Source organism: Seriola dumerili, unplaced genomic scaffold (genome assembly GCF_002260705.1).
Source record: "Seriola dumerili isolate Sdu_G_001 unplaced genomic scaffold, Sdu_1.0 BDQW01000161.1, whole genome shotgun sequence".
Lineage (NCBI taxonomy): Eukaryota > Metazoa > Chordata > Actinopteri > Carangiformes > Carangidae > Seriola > Seriola dumerili.
The window spans coordinates 2,783,408-2,800,287 of NW_019174416.1; positions in this window are offsets into that span (position 1 = coordinate 2,783,408).

Here is a 16,880-nt window from a genome sequence, read left to right on the forward strand (position 1 = left end):
GGATGGGGTGGGACCAAAAGTGGATCTGTGTTTTTTCGCTCTTTCGTGTGACTCTTTGGGTGTACGTTTACATGTAAGAGTATGTGCGTGTTTGACTCAAGCCCTCAGTGCATCAGGTTTAAGTATCTTGCACAAAAGAATCTGGACCCCATTAAAGCTCTGGCAAATGAAAACACAAATAAAAATAGACTGGACAGTCTGATAAATCTTCACTTGAGCGTGTCTTCTTTAAAGACATCAAAGTGGTCACTCACAGGACATGTGTTGTATTTCCAGGCTGCGGCAGACACTGAGGTGACCTCACAGGAGGACGGATGGCCCCCGGGCTCCTCATTTGATGACCTCATTCACCGTTCGGCGGGAAATGAACCTGTCTCCCCGTCCTCTGTGTCTTGGCTCATCCTCTGGTTCCTGGGTAGACTGAGAGCCACAGGGAACATGGAGTGCATCCCAGATTAACATAATGGAGTTAATTGATCAACTAAAGTTCAGTTGGGGGACAGTCCTTGAATGCACTCGCTCCTTTTCAGTTACTCACTGAGGTCCAAGATTACCTCACTCCATTCGTCGCTTCATACCTGAATCTGAGCTCTCGAATCACATTGATAGTAATGACAGCTCCCTTTGTCTCTTTCTGTTGCCTATTCTTTGTTCAGCTCTCTTATTTCTGTTGGGCGCAATCTGGACACAGAGACCAGACTGTTAGCTTCTGCTCTCGAGATTTCCACAGATATTAAAGAAATAGTTTGATATTTTAAGAAATACACTTATTTGGCAATCATGCCAAAGTTAGATGAGAACATTGATACCACTCTTGTGTCTGTAGATACAAAAATACCAAGATAAAGCCTGGTTAGTCTTGCTAGCATACCTAGCATTTAACCCCCCATAAAATTACAATTACGAACCTTTTCATATTACATTTTTGTACAAATTAAACAAACTAGGTATAGGCTAATGTATTAATGAACTTTAGAGGTGCCGTTCATTGATTTTCTTACCTTCAGACACAGCCAGACTAGCTGCTTCCCGTTTCCAACCTGTATGCTAAGCTAAGCTCTGCTAGCTGTAGCTTCACACCCAGTGTACAGGTGTGAGAGTGGTCTCAATCTTCTCAGCAAACTCCTGAAAAGAAAGCAAATAATTTCCCAAATGGTTAAAACTATTTTGCTTCAAGAACAAATTAGATGACAGTCACTGGAAAGTTTACAAGTAATACAATTGATAGTTATCTTAACGTTAGCCCCAGTGACTGGTTCTTACGGTGAAGTTGCAAGGTTCACACACTCCAATTCAAGCTCAAAACAATAAAGCAGCTAAGAGGAAACATTATGTTAAGACAACTTGTGAACTACTGAGAGTAGCAGTAGCAGAAACACTGGACCAGTCTCTTAACTGAACACAGAGACAAAATCAATATGAACCCCTCTTGTCTAACTCCTGGTAGGATGGGAAAGGGAGCAAACGTGAAGATTAGTAGGATTACTAACTGTAATGTAGAAATGTGTTTCATTTAGAAAGCAGTTTAATAAAAAGATGTTGCCTAACTGACATATGGAGATGACAGAATAATTATGCAGGTAAAAAAAGGTAAAAAAGGTAAAAAAAAAAAAATCAAAACTTATGCAATATTGCCCCATCATGACTTTTATCCGGTGACTGTACAGAGATTATAATGGGATTACAAAAGCAAAGCCTGGCCTCTGTTCTGTAGAGCTATTCTCAGGTGTTGAACTCCATCTTAATTTCTTCTAACTGTTCTCAACTATTTTACAGCAATAATACAGGAGTAGTCTGTAAAATGTAAGACCCGGTCAAAAGCCTTCTGTGTTCGAGCTTGGAATGGATTCCGACCATCCTGGGAGCTGAAACCGTGTTTAAAAACCTCAAGTGACAACAGACAGTCAGAGAAACCAAAGTCTTGCCGAGTCTTCATGTCTGCTGTCAAAACACTTTTGTTTGAATGGCATATATGGATGCTGTGCCAAGTGTAGTCTTCGTGTTGCAAGCTCTCTCGCTCCTCTGTACACACAGATACAAATGCGGATATACACATATTCACACACAGACACACACATTCCACCATGATACCATATATTATACATCACTACAAACTTCAGCACCAGACGAGGGAAGTGAATCGCTTTAAAGAGACTCCCTACTGTGAGGGTGCTGTATGCTTGGTGGTGAAAATAAGGTTACCACTCTCAACCCATTAGCTATAAGACTGATGTTGATGCTTGAGCTGACTCCAGAACTGTCATTAGGCTACTTTTATATGGTCTGACCAAGTGCCTCCAGGGGGTATTTAGCCAGCTGCCTCTTACATGGGTGAGCCAAGGCACTGTTCATCCTTCATTTCGTCTTCAGTATTGATGCCACTTTGACAGATAAAAGGTGGAATGAAGGTTGAATATAGAGAGGGAAAGTAAGAAAGCAAAGCTAAGATACTGACCAGTTTTCACAACACAGACAATGAGCTTTGACAAAGATTGAGGGAGAGAAAGGGAGATACATGGTTTGAAAAAGTGTGAGGGATGAACTGAGGTAACCTCTTATGCCCTCCTGCTTACTGGCTTATGCAGATCAGTGTTCCCTCATTAAAATATCTCCACAGGATGAACCTCGTCCTCAGCTTGGGGAGCAACAGCAATCTCTTTAAAGGCTTGATATCAGCTTCAAATTAGCTTAATAATGTGTGTGCATGCATGCGTGAGTGTGTGTTTTTGCAGCTGCAGGGATACATGTGTGAAAATGCGCCCGTGTAAGAGAGAGACAAGCTGAGAGAGGGTTACTCAAGGTAGCTCCTGTTGTGGCAGATAAGCTGCCACCGGCTATTCAGGGATTTGCCAAGATGCCATTTTTTATTATCAGAGTAACTGTTAATTACTCCTAGGGAGAAAAATATTGGAGGAATATTGTATTAGGATTGTTGGTGCAGGTGACATGACATACACTTTCTGATTTCAGTCTCATTGATCATTTTGTGAATGTTCAACCATCATAAAGGCTTATAAGTTATAAATTATGTATTTCAAATTACAAGTAATATCTTAGTGATGTTATATATAAACCATGCTTGTGAAAAAAACACTTTTGGCTTGTGTTTATCCACCTCCAGCATGGTAATGACTTAACTAAATTAAACTACATCAAGTATTTTAATTCATCAAGTGGACAGTTTGACCTTGTATAGAAATCTGAATTCAAAATCCATTCAATAACAAATTTTAAACATTTACACTTTCAGACTTGATGTTTATTTGTGCTGGAATATGACTTTATTAGAGCGTTGCAGGAATGATGTATTTTTGTAGGCCAACCCAGATGATAGCATCACCCTGGTTCCCTCAACAAAAAGCAAGTGGGATTTTTACATGGGCTTTTGAATTACTGCAGGACATAAGCTCTGTGACAAACAAAAATCATGATATTTACAGATTTTGTTCAGCAGGATAATATTCACAAATGAACGCCACTTTTAGGATTATTGAAGCCTAAATATATTCACCAGAAGTAAAAAGCTAGTGTTAGGCTGTAGACAAACTACACCACTGTCAGATAACTTCAACATCACCAGTGCGAAACTTCGAGTTGTAGTTTTATTCAACATCTCCTCTACAAAAGCCTTTCCTCTTACAAAGTTAACAAAGTTAATAGTTTACAAAAGCGTGAATATAAACACAAAGAGGCTGTAAAGGCAGACGGAAATAGATTGGTTTCATGTTTTGGTGTGATGACGTTTAACCCCTAACAACTCCTGTAGTCTCATTTAGCCACTTGTTAGCAACCTCCCTTTTTAACAGACACAATGGCTTGATGACTGGGGTATTTGATGATATATTTTATGTTGTAGAATAAAATGTTAAAATGTCTTGAGCTTGTGTTAACCACGGACCTTATTTCAGCCATCTACCCCAAAACTCATTAAAAAAAACCACAGACTTTGGGATGAGGGAACCAGAAATGCCCAAATGCTACAATGCTACAATGCTAACTCATTCCGGCAGCATTCTATTACCTTCAGATTTTAGTGAGTAAATCCTTAATAAAGTTTACTGAGCTTCTCTCAATACACTGAGCAGTCATTGGTGTGGTTATAAATGAATTAGTTAATGAGTGAGCTTTACAGGTGCTGGTAGACTGATTACTTAAGCTGTTGAGAGAGCCATGCTAGCTGTTTCCCTCCAAGCTAAGCTAACTGCCTCCTGGCTCCAGCTCCACAGTCAGTGCACAGATAAGAGACTGATATCAATCTTCACATGTAACTTTGAGCAAAAAAAGTGAATATATTTTTCAAATTGTTGTACTATTCCTTTAATCTATCATTTAACAAATACTAACGCCATGCAGTTAAACCCTATCAATTCTTTATGAAGTGCACCCTTTTAGAAAGTTACTATGGAGTTTTTAATGTGTGCACATGTGTCTGTACACGGCTGTGTATGTGTGTGTGTGTGTTTGTACCAGCCTGGATCTCAACATGTGCCACCACATCAGTCAGCAAATCATCCACAAACAAGCTAAAACAGACAGAAGCCAAATTAAAACCTAATTTTGCTCTTAAATCATTGCACCTGTGTGTGACAGGTCTGGGCCTCTCGGGGCATTGTGTATGCGAGTGTGTGTGTGAGTGTGTGTGTATGTGTTTGAAGGTTTGCATGCTGCCAACACCTCAGTTCTTCTTACGTCTGGCCAAGCATAACACTGGCATGGTAGCAAAATGGCCATAGTGGGCGCCTGGCAGGTGCATCCAACAAGAGAAACGCCAAGCTGAAGCAGCATGAATCAAGTCTATGCATAAAAAGGTCACACGCTCACCTCTGCCCTACAATCCACGCTGCCACAGCATAGGCCTGATTGACACATTACTATGTCAGTGTAGTCGCCATTAACACACCTCTGTAGCAACTGGTGATATGTACTGACACTGGGTTCATATTCATATTATCCAATATAGTCTAATCTTTCAAGAAGGGAATCAGCGGTCCCAGACTGCTGGCTTTGGCCTCTTGCTGAGCTCTGGCACCAATATCAAATCATATTGGAGGCATTTAACATAATTAGAAGAAATAGAGGCACTGAAATCCTTCCTGTATGCTATAGTGACATTTATACATGTCTTCTGGCTGCACCATAACTATTTAACTGTTTTCTGGGAAAAAGAAGCACTGGTAGATATTATTGGTCAAATCCAGTTTTTCCACCATTCATCACAGGGGTAGGGGTAATTGTGGAGGGTACAGCATATGGAACATTCCATTGAGGGAGGAATGACGGGGGTGGATAGATTCAGCATCTCTCCTGTGCTGGACAGAGCCTTCGAACTGTCCTCCATTAAGGCATGTGTTCTGATGAGTGATTCAGTGTGTCTATATTGGGCAGGAACTCGAAACAGTGACATGAAAACGCAGTTGGCAGTAGCTTCACAAATCCCACATCAGGCCCAGGGAAACCATAATCACCACTTTCATTTTTCAGCCTTGTTTATTTCAGAGGCTGGGGTTACAATTAAGACCATTTGCCTTGCAATTACTGTGTTAAAAATAATAAAACAATTTCGGCCTACCTAAAATACCTGCATTTTGTGTAATGATTCAGGGCGTGCAAATTGAAATTGCAATGTTTGGACATTGTCAGGGAGCTGTGTGAAGCTGCCAGAGTGATAGAACTATGTTTGTCTGGATGTTTGTCTGCTTCTGGATTGCTAGCACTTTGTCAGAATGCAGCCAAACCCTGGTCACAATTTCTGCCTGACCTTCACAGGATAATTTTAGCTGCGTGGATGTATAATGTCATGATTTACTGCAAGGATTAGTTTTTCAACAGCCACAACGTAACTGAGGAACGTCTCCTGAGGGCCAGTAAGTAAATTCCCCTGTCAGTAAGCCACCCCCGCACCGAACATCAACCCCCCACCCCCTCCTCCACCCACACTAACCCCACCACAACACTTAGCCTAATTTTCCCAATAAAGTCACAGCTCAGCCAATCTCTGCCCTCAGGCCAGCATCGAGCCGCCGATGTATAGACAAACACTCTGAGGGGCAGAGTCTTGGTTCAAAAACAGGACCCCGACGTACACTTCCTCATTGTGCTGTCACCACTCCTCATCTTGGGGTTGCCTTGTCATCATATGGATAGTGTCCCAAAAATGACAGACACCTCTGTCACACTGACCACTATTGACACTGGAGAGCAATTAATTTTTTATGAGCGTGTTCTCGTATTGTTTCTGTCTCTTGCTTCAGCATGACATGTTCACATGCACACCACAAGCAAGAGGTTGCCTACAATATGTATTTTCTGATGTTTCAGGACATGTTTTGGCTGTTAACATTGTGTCTGTGATAACTAGTCCTGCATTTTGCATTGATGTGTCAGTAAAAATCAAATCAAATAAAAAATTTGCTTTGCAAATGTTTCATACGGTATAAAATTCATTCATCACAAAACAACTTTAGTTGATTTTTTTGGCCATTTGGGGGCAGCAGAGCAACCTGTTAACACAACATATTATCATGTTTATCTATTGTTTACATATATTTTCATATTTATGGTAACTACGTGAGCAAAAAGTTTCCTATGTACACATGCAGCAGGCATCACATGGAGTTGCGTTTGTGTCCACCTGATGACTGATGAATGTAAGTCTAAGATTCGCTCTTCCTTCAACTGTTTTGATCTTCACCAAAAAAAAAAAAAAAATTCTGGCTCTTTTGCTGCTAAACACTTCACTGTGTTCTCCAGCTTGTTCCTAACTATGTCTGTCTTTGGTTTGGTGCTGGGCAGGTAGTGTACAGTATGGTTTATCAGAGCTTTTGTGCTGAAAACATCTGCCTGCCGCAGCTGCTAACAAGTTCATGACAGCGGTGTGAGAGTAAACCAAAACAGTTAACTCTTGGACCATAAAACCAAAACAATGAGCTGCAAGATGCTAAACAGCTCTCCAGAGCTGAGGAGTTGGGTAATAGTTTTCTGTGTGTTTGTCAGTAGAGCAACCCTTTTCACATCACACACAGTCATTTTCATCCATTGTAGATGTAAAAATATTGATTTGTGCAGCTTTAATGACGCGTTTAGGTGTAAACAAAACAGTGTACCTTGTAGATGTTTATCCCACCTTTTGTAATTTTCCTTTATTTATACAAGCTCATCATTTTATCACCATACTTGCCCCCTGAATATACCATACTGCATCATTTGAACTTTTACCCACAACTTTCCTTCTGTTATCTTTTAAAGGCCTACATCCATCCCCTTCTGTAAGACTCGTGAGACATTTGGCCCTGGTGAACACCACACCGTATGTGCGAGGGCGGCACAGATATGGATGTCTGTGTTTCGTGTTTTTGATCCAGTTGTTGTGGAATCTTATTCAGATTGTGACACATGTGCAGTTAAGATGAGAAATAGCGAGCCCATAAAAGTTGTGCGTCACATCCCACGCAATGCGAGCCGTATAGGCACGAGGTCTGGCAGTGCCGTGCGGGAGACAGCTCGCAGCGCACGGAAAGCTCATGTCTCACACCAAGCTCTGTGCTGCAGGCCCATGTACACTAATTAGACCTGATATACAGTCTGATGTGTGCTGATTGAAAGCAGGCTCATCTAACTCAGGACAGGGTCCTGTTGCACTGCTGTGGAACGCCGGAGGGTGTCATTTTGTTTCCAGGCACTGGCCTAAGGTCAGTGTCATGGTCTCCAGACAAATTTCTTTGGTAGTGATTTAAAAAGGGTAAACTGATGCGGATCTACGGGTATTATGCAGCAACTTATTGACAGCGTAAAAGGATGTGGTGGTTTGCGCTCTCGCAGGGCTCTGCAGCTCACAACCAGCTGTCCATGTGGCGACAGCTTCAGCTTCACACAGAAATGAGTGGCATGCACCAGGCAGCACAGGCCACGGCACCATGCCAACCATGCCAGGCACTCCCTCGGTGCCTCTTGCAGCATGCGCCCTGTGTTGGATGTGCTAGACCATAGTGCCTTGCCTGAGGAATGATAACAGAGAAACAAAAAGCCCTCGACTCTCGTTTTCTATCTGTATCTCTCTGTTTCATTCATGAATTTGTCGTACAGTTTGTGTCTGATCTGAGCAAGACATTCATGGATGAAGACAGTCTGATGTACCCGATTTTTTCCAGGCAACACTCTTTGCTATCCCGTCTGCATCTCTCTCATAAAATGGATCACCGGGGAGGTATTGAGATGGCAGGACAATTACCCGCAGAGTTGTTTTCACTGGATGTACAATCAGGCATCTGGAAGACTAGGCCATCCATAATCAGGCTTTTAGCCAAAGCTTTACAGTTTATGTGTTCATTGTTGTCAAGCAGATTCTTTGTTTAGGAATGTTATATAAGGTTTGATGCAAGGCTTTTTATTCATCATAGCACGACTTGTCCGTTGGATCTGCAAGGAGAATGCTCTCAGTGACCTCCAGCAGTTTCACTTCAATTATGTGTAAAAAAAAGCAAATGCTGAGACAGTTTAGCAGCTCAGACCAATAGCACGTAAAGAACTGCCATCCTTGTGATTTTACAGCTGGTTTGCAATTGCAGAGTAATTATAGATTAAGAAAACATGACTTGTGTCAATGAAATAATGGCAGCCCATTGACAAATGGTGAAAGACCAATTGTTAGGTTTAACAGCATGCCAGCTTGAAAAGAACACAGTGGGCACACCAGGTTCCTTTTTTCCAACATTTCATTTGTAATGACCCAAAATTTTCTCCTTGGGATGGGGACCTGCCATTTGTACGAATCTTAAACACATTGTGTTCCAATAACTTTGTCAATGACCCAGAGGTGATTTGACTTTTCCTCAACTCGCACACCATTAGTCAAAATATCACATTTCTGTTTCTTTTGTACGGACTGTATGCACAATCACTGAGTGTTCAGCAGAGTTGTTGACTTGACTGATGGCCACAACTTAATAAGAGGCCATCACCTGTGGTTTTTAATTTCTACTCATACGCACTGCTAACACTGGCAAAAACACAACGGTAGTAAAACTCTGGGGTTACTGCACAGGTGGGATGGACAGTCGCCAGCACAAGGAAAGATCTTAAAGCAATAGTTCGACTTTTCAGAAGACACTTTTCTTTCTTGCTGATAGTTGAAGTGAGGATATACTTGCTATATGTCCGGCCGCCTCACATATCCTGTGTCTGTTTGGCGCATTGGTTTTGCACGTTGTCAGAAATGAACACTACGCGTGCGCAAGACACAAGATGCAATATGTGCATGAACACTAGAAGCCGTTCCGCTGAAGTGACACGCTCAGTGTGTGTGTTGTGGTGTGTGATGAGTGGCTAAATTTGACTGAGCAAATTATCAAATGTCCTGGTGGACACTTCGTCAATTTTTCTCGCATTGAGAAATCGAAAGAAACAAACTCCATTGTCACAACGTGCTTAGTTTAGGGGCATTACCGTCTACGATGGCCCTCTGAATAAACAAAATAGTAACCTCCTTGAGTGTCACTATGTTTATTGTTTACATCTTGCAATATCTAGTAGTTCTATATGGCCTGAGCGCTCTAATGTGCCCTTTAGAAGTATCCTTGCATGTGAACGACTAAACAAATTGAATAAACAGTGTTACAGCTAATTAGCTTAGCATGGATGTAGATTGTAGATTCGTATTTAGCGTACAGATATTGAGTCATATTGACCATCTCATCTAATTCTTGGCAAAAATGTTGTGACAACTGTGTGGCAATATATGTTTTGATAAAATTTAAAAGTAATGCTATGCAGTTGCGGTGACTGTTCAAGTGGATAGTATCCAAGAAATGAATGTCCTTTATTATTAGTGTAATACATGTAAAAGGAACATGGTGTGTGTATATGTATGATGACATTTGAAGGCAACTGCCATTTTCAAATTTGGAAATAAATAAATAGTATAAAAAATATGCCTGCAATTATTTATTTAATGGTTTTCTGAGAAGTTTTTTTTTTTTTTTTTGTGGATTCCTCATTTCAGTTGTGCATTGTATTGTGGGCCTGTCTATTCACGTTCATAAGTGTAGTGCATTTATTTCGTAATCTCTCCCGTTTGAGTGCGCTACATTGTCATACAGAAAAACTGAATATAGAATGAAACTGGAACACATCCCAGCCGTGTCTCACAGAAGCAGCCATCCTAAATGTTCCCACCACAAATTATGTTCTCATCTCATTATCTCTGCACTTCAAATTTAAAAGGTTTTTTCTCTTTTCAAGCACCGCACATTGAACAGAATGACATACCTATGAGCCAACTTAGAGACACAAGTCTGGTGTAAGAGTATGCTGACTCAGCTATACTTCGTTATACTGTGTTTGAAAAAGAGCAGGCTCTGTTACTGACAGGGGATAAATGCAGGAGAGATGCATGATGGGGGACGCTGGTCTGTCTAGTGATTTAGCTACCAGTTGGAACTTCTCACAGCAGCACTGATTCACTTATACAAGTCATTTCAGTAGCGCCAGCTGAGGCCAACAGTAATGATGAGTTGCAGTATGCCAACCACGGTTGGTGGACGCTGCCTCACTAGCAGCACTCCACAGACTTTCTGTACAGAGATACACCTTGCTGTTTGAGTGGTTGGGAAAAGAGGAGTGGCCCAGGAGGGAAGCACCCAGTCATTTTCATCCCTTAATAAAGCGGACTTTCTTTCTGCACATGCGTGGACAAACCCATACACCCACTATGTATACATGGAGAGATGTATATAGACACGTGGCTTGTGATAATTTTAACCCACAGGTGACACAGTTTGCAAACCTGAGAGTTGCCGTTTGTGTTGTCTTACGTGTTTCTCTCCATCCAACTCTCTTCTTCCCGTCTCTGTCGTCCTTCTCCTCCACCCCTTTTCTGTCTCCCACTTAAAGCTGCTTCTCCTCTCTGTTGACAGCTTTGCTCGGCTGAAAAAAAGAAGCAGAATTACTGAGTAAAAGGGAAAAAGAGAGCAAATAACAGCTCTTAGAATGTTTGGATTGTGAAACCAGAACATTAGTACAAACCATAATGGCTGGCCCAGAGAGCCCAGCGCCTCTCCAGAACTTCACTCTCACAGGCAATGATGTAACGCCAGCCATTTCATATGAAGCATTCGCTTGTTGCACTCCTCTAAGTCTATTTATACCTTCTTCGTCTACTCAAAATAAAGCAGCCTATGTTAGGCTGATGCCCTTTAAATAGCTTTAGATAGTTTGTTTAAGCTGAGGGAATTAGAATACAATTTTAAGGTGGTGATACCTTACAATAATTCTGGAAACCTTTGAATTGCTTAATGCCTACAAAGTAGAAAAAGATGTGAGCTATTTATCACAAAATGATGAAAAGAAGAACTTTTTAATGTCAGACGACCTTGCCTGTTTGTGGTGATGCCCTGCTCTCAGATATCCATAAATGACTGAACTAATGGACATAAAATACAAGTGACTCACTCAACTGGCAGGTACAACCTGCTGCGCTGTCCAGGATAGATACTTTTACTACTACAAAGCAGAGTGTGTGTGTGTGTGTCTCTATGTGTGTGTGTGTGGCACATGTGTTTGTGGTGCCAACCAGGCCTCAGTGTATACTACGCAGCAGAATAAACAAGTCTGTCTGTGTTCACAGTCTGTAATTAAAGCCGTATAAAAGTGCACACGCATGCAGTAACAGCACACGTCATGGCCCTGAGCAGCCTTGTTTCCCTCAACCCTCAGCATGGGCTTGACAACAGCTGACCTAAACCACCTATGGCTAACTTCTCTGCAAAGACGTATATGAAACATAAAAACGTAGCATAAAAAAAAATTACACAGGCGTGGGCCACATGGCTCGCTCCGATGGAGCTGAATGTGCCACATACAGTAAATGCTGCCTAATAACATGCTGCTGCTCACAACCGCCCTTTGCAGTCTTGCTTCATCAAAGCTGGATTCACAGAGTAGCGGCCTGTATCAGCCACTGCAGGGAGCTGCGATTGTACTGTGACTTATTTTCAAAGGGTAATCAGACCTCCCAAAGGCTCCACCACCACCTCAGCCATAAAAATAACCAAGACATGAGAAAAGACCGCATCATGTTGAATCCTGCCAGAGTTTGGCCTGAACCAAGACATACCCCAGTGGCTCATAATCTACCATGAGGTGAGCTCATAGGGGAGTCAGCATGAAGACCTCACAGCTCACAGATGACAGCTACCTGTGTGGAGGTTTAATCCTTGTGCACACTAAAATGAACTCAGGGGCCAATTCCTCACATTTTCCTCCCCAAACATGATATTTTATTAAGATCTGATTGGGCTTTTAAGGGCCAATCATTGCATTTCATTTGAAGGAGGTAATTCCGTGCTTGGTAAGCCTGCTATATGTCCAGATCTATACACTCACCAGAACATGTAATATAAACTCTTTACGCTGTGAACTGTATATACTATATGTTACCACAAGTGGAAGAATGCAAATGCTGACATAGTAAGGGCTGTGTGTGTGTGTGTGTGTGTGTGTGTGTGTGTGTGTGTGTGTGTGTGTGTGTGTGTGTGCGAGTGTGTGTGTTGAACAGTGGGGCGTGCATCTGTGCATGTAGACACATGAATATGTGTGTGTGTGTCTGTGTGTACATGCATGTGAGCTTGAGAGACTCTCCATTATAGTTTCTGACCAGATTTTGCCCTCTGCTGGTGCAATTTGGGCAGCACTGGTTTTGCATCACCCCTCGACAAGTGAAAAGCATCACCAACAGCTGCAGACCACAGATGAATGACGAGTTTTTACTGTGTGAATGAAGAAACGTGCAACAAATGAAAACTTAAATTAGCGAAAAAGTGCAGGTAAGTAGCTCACATGGTCGTCTGCTGCAGGCAAACATTGAATGTAGTGTTGCGGAGAGGTGAATGAATGGCTCTACACTTGGTTGGTTGTGTGTGTGTGTGTGTGAGCATGTGTGTGTGTATCCATGCATATATGTACGTCCGTCCCTGTGCGTCAGTCACCAAACAGATCTCCTTGGAGCCAGTGATGGTCCAGAAGTCCCACGCATTTCCCATGCTCACTCACACCAAGCAGCGAGTTCCACCACACTCTCTCGCTCCTCTCCCTTTTCTCTCTCTCATTTTCACCCTGTCATGTCCTCTTCTCCTTTCCTTTTCACTCTCTCGCTCCCGTCACCACCGCTGCCATTATCATCCCACTTTGTTTTCAGCTGATTTTCAGCCTGACCTCATCTCTGGAGGAGGATAATTACCAAATGGGGACACCGTGTTTTAACAGTGATTTTGAGGTCAACGACTCGCTCACGTTTGTTGGTCTTTTTTGTTTTCGGCTGTGAAACTTGCCAATGTTCCTGCCCCCCTCCACCGTCCCCTCCTCTGACCCCCGGTGCATACATCAGTCCATAGTGAGATTGCTTTAGGAGTAATCACTGTAATCTCTCACTGTCGGAGGAGTTGGCAGGGCACCCTCCATGCACTGCGTCTTGGAACACTGTGTCCATGCAGTGCTAGATGTTAAAGAGTGGTGATTGCGGAGAATGTGGCATGGTTTTGCAGAATGCCAGCCTATTAAGTTCAGCTATGCCAAAGCTATATTTGTGTTCCAAATGTTCTGCTGAATTGCAAAGTAAAATGTACTGTACATTTTTTTTTTTCTACATGTGAAAACGCAAGAAATGGTTTGACTTTCACGGAGAAAGAATTCAAACAGCCTATATCTTGGCCTCATGATTGTCTGCGTTTTATTTGAGTGTGCAGTCTGAGCGGCTGCTAAGTGGCCACATGCAGGTTTCATTAGTGTGACCTGGTTAGGGGACGGTGTTGGAGCAGGTGGTCAGTGGTAGATAGGGCAGAGAAATGGGGACCCCAAGCGAGTAAAGCACAGGGCTAACGGGAGCTGCGCTGGTATTCCACTCACCTTGAGCATGTAAAACACTATCCCTGTGGAAGCAGCATGAGGCTGGGGGAAGGGGTCGAACGTTTCTTCCCTGCCTGGACATAGATCACATAACTGGGCCAGCAAGGGACTGAGCCTGCCTCAGCTGTGGAGGTAAACCGCTACAAAAAGTTTCTCTTAAACATTCAGATCAGTGTAAACTTGATGCTGCCGGTGAATGAAACAAGGCAGAAAGAAATGACTTCACAGGAAATTAACAAGGAGAAGTGACCAAATCAAGATGACCCTCATAGCTTCCATCCCATTTTAATTAAGTCAGACACATGCCTTAATCCACACCCATCACTACCCTATTCATTCCCCAGTAACACCCATCACTGCCCCTACGTGTCAGTTTGAAGGAGCAGCATTCAGGGAATGTAACTCATGTTGTACGTGCCTCGAGGTTGCCACAGAAATTAAGCACATAGGTGTAAAGAAATGCCAGTCAGCCTCTCCATGGCTCCTTCAGTCCAGCTCCTGGCAGTGCACTGGCGAGGCCCGGGGCCCAGGAATGCTGTGCCCATCTGTCAACACGGAGCTGCCTTCTCTGGCAGATGTCACAGAGAGGATTTTTGTAACCTGGCCCTGGGTGGATTTCATAACCTGGCCTGGCAGTATAGCAGAGGGTCTTAGGGCTGCCTGAAGATTATGTGCTAGGATAACATGGAGCTGCATACCTGTGTGGTGTACATGTGTGTGCATCCTGTGGGCTTTTCTCTAAACCCAGTGGGTTGATTACGACACTGAAACGTTTGCGTCGAATTTATTGAAATGTCATTGAACGAATATCTATCATCTTTACCTGTGCTGCACTCCTCCGCTCTTTCTCTCTGCTCATCTCTCTGTCCTGCCCTGTCCTCCTTCACCTCCTCCTCCCCCCTCTCGTATCTCTTCTCACAACCCCTGCGCTCTGCTCCTGTAGCTCTGATATTTATAATGAATGGTGTTCTCTATGTGGGGCCTGAATTTGTGTGGTGGAGCCAAGGGAGCACCACCTGAGTGATGATTCTGTCTGCCCAAGTCTCTCTCTCTCTCTACCTCTCTCTCTCCCACTCTCTCTCTCTCTCACTCACTCACACACACACTCACACTCACACTCACACACACACACACACACACACACACACACACACACACACACACACACACACACACACACACGCACACGCACACACACGCACGCACACACACACACACACACACACACACACGCCTGACCTGCTGGGAACACAGGGTCTTGCTGTATCAGGCCTCTGTGGCAGGGGCAATTAGAAAGGTCCAGACGGAGCACAAGCTCTCTTCTCATACTGTCCCCATTAGAGAGGGAGAGACAGGCAGTGAGGAAAGACAGGAAGAGGACACACATTAACACACTGTCTCTCTCTCTCTCTCTCTCTCTCTCTCTCTCTGAGACACACACAGACACAGACAGACACACACACCTTGGCCGTACAGTAACCTTACGCAGCCTTGCGCTTGCTTAGGTGACTTGGTGGCTGAGCTCAATGCACAGAGAAGCACTCACAGCGCAGAGTGTTATAATTAGCCTATTTTTTTCAATTTTTTTTATTCCTCTGCTCTGCTTTAACCTGCTCAACAGGCTTCTTAGTGAGTGTCCAAGACATGTGTCAAGCCGCCATGTTGGTGTCCCTCAAGTCCACTGTCAAATACTGTGAATAATGGGCCGGAGTTGGACGTAGCAGTGTCGAATCTGTCCAGCCAGGATCTCTGTGCCAAGATGACGACACAATGATCGATGCTCTAAATGCTGCACTACCTGCCACACAATTTGCGGTACTGACAATGGAGTCAGAGTAACTGAATGATGTGTTTATGTGTGTGTACCACCAGAGTTTTTGCACAGGAAGCAGTCATGATGATGCCAAGGACGTGGTGGCCTCCCTGGCAATATATGGACGTCACAGCTGACTGCGTGTGTGTCTTTATGTGTGTGTGTGTGTGTGTGTGTGTGTGTGTGTGTGTGTGTGTGTGTGTGTGTGTGTGTGTGTGTCAGAACCTGATGGGTGGCAGAGTGCTCATCCTTGACCGGAGACGTGCCCAGAGACCGGGGCTGTTTGCACGTCACCTTTGTCTCCACATAAATTATCCATTGGGCCAAGTGTGGTAATCAAGCTGCTCCGGCAAGCCTTAGAACAATGTTGGTCATTTAGCCTATTAGCAATGCTCTTACCTCATTTCTTGGTCAACTCCAATTGCATGGAAAACAGAGCAGTCAGCATGTTAAATGGGCTCAGGGAAGGCTGGGTGAATTAAGAGCCATAAAGCGACGGCAGCTGATACAGCACAAGCAGGCTCGTGGAGAGACGCTGTAAACCTCAGGGCACATAGTCGGTGCTGGGTCACTGGCGGACTCTGGTATGATGATCTCATGATCATGAAAACTAATATTTAAAGAGGGGACAAAGAAGGACACCGAGTTAGACCGTATATTTACAAATAGGCCGAGCATTAGGGAAATTACATAGTTCCTAGCGCACCAGTCAAGTATAATTTAGAGTTGAACAGATGAGATAAACACACTTTTGAGGCACCAATCATTTGTGGCTATATGAGTAGGGTGGTCTCACCTGTACACAGCATTCAACACGACATGGGAGAAAGAGTAGCAAAAAGAAAAAAAATCTATAATCTGAATATGACTTAATGATGTGACAAAATATTCAATTGTGTTTCTTTTATCCAAAAAGACAAGATGACTTTGAGCCAGTATTGTGGGAGAGTTAGAAAAGTACTGTGTGATGCTGCCCCCCTGTGGCAGATTTGTATGCTAACACAGCCAAAGCCATATACAGTACATACCAACAAAGTGGTTCACAGTGTAATAGTGTTGTGTTGCTAGATAGGTGAGAAGTGCAACTATACAAGGCAACCAGGAGTTAACAGCTGGAGAAGGCCCACAACAATATCAGTAGGCCTAAAGAAATGTTCTGTCAAGGGGGCAA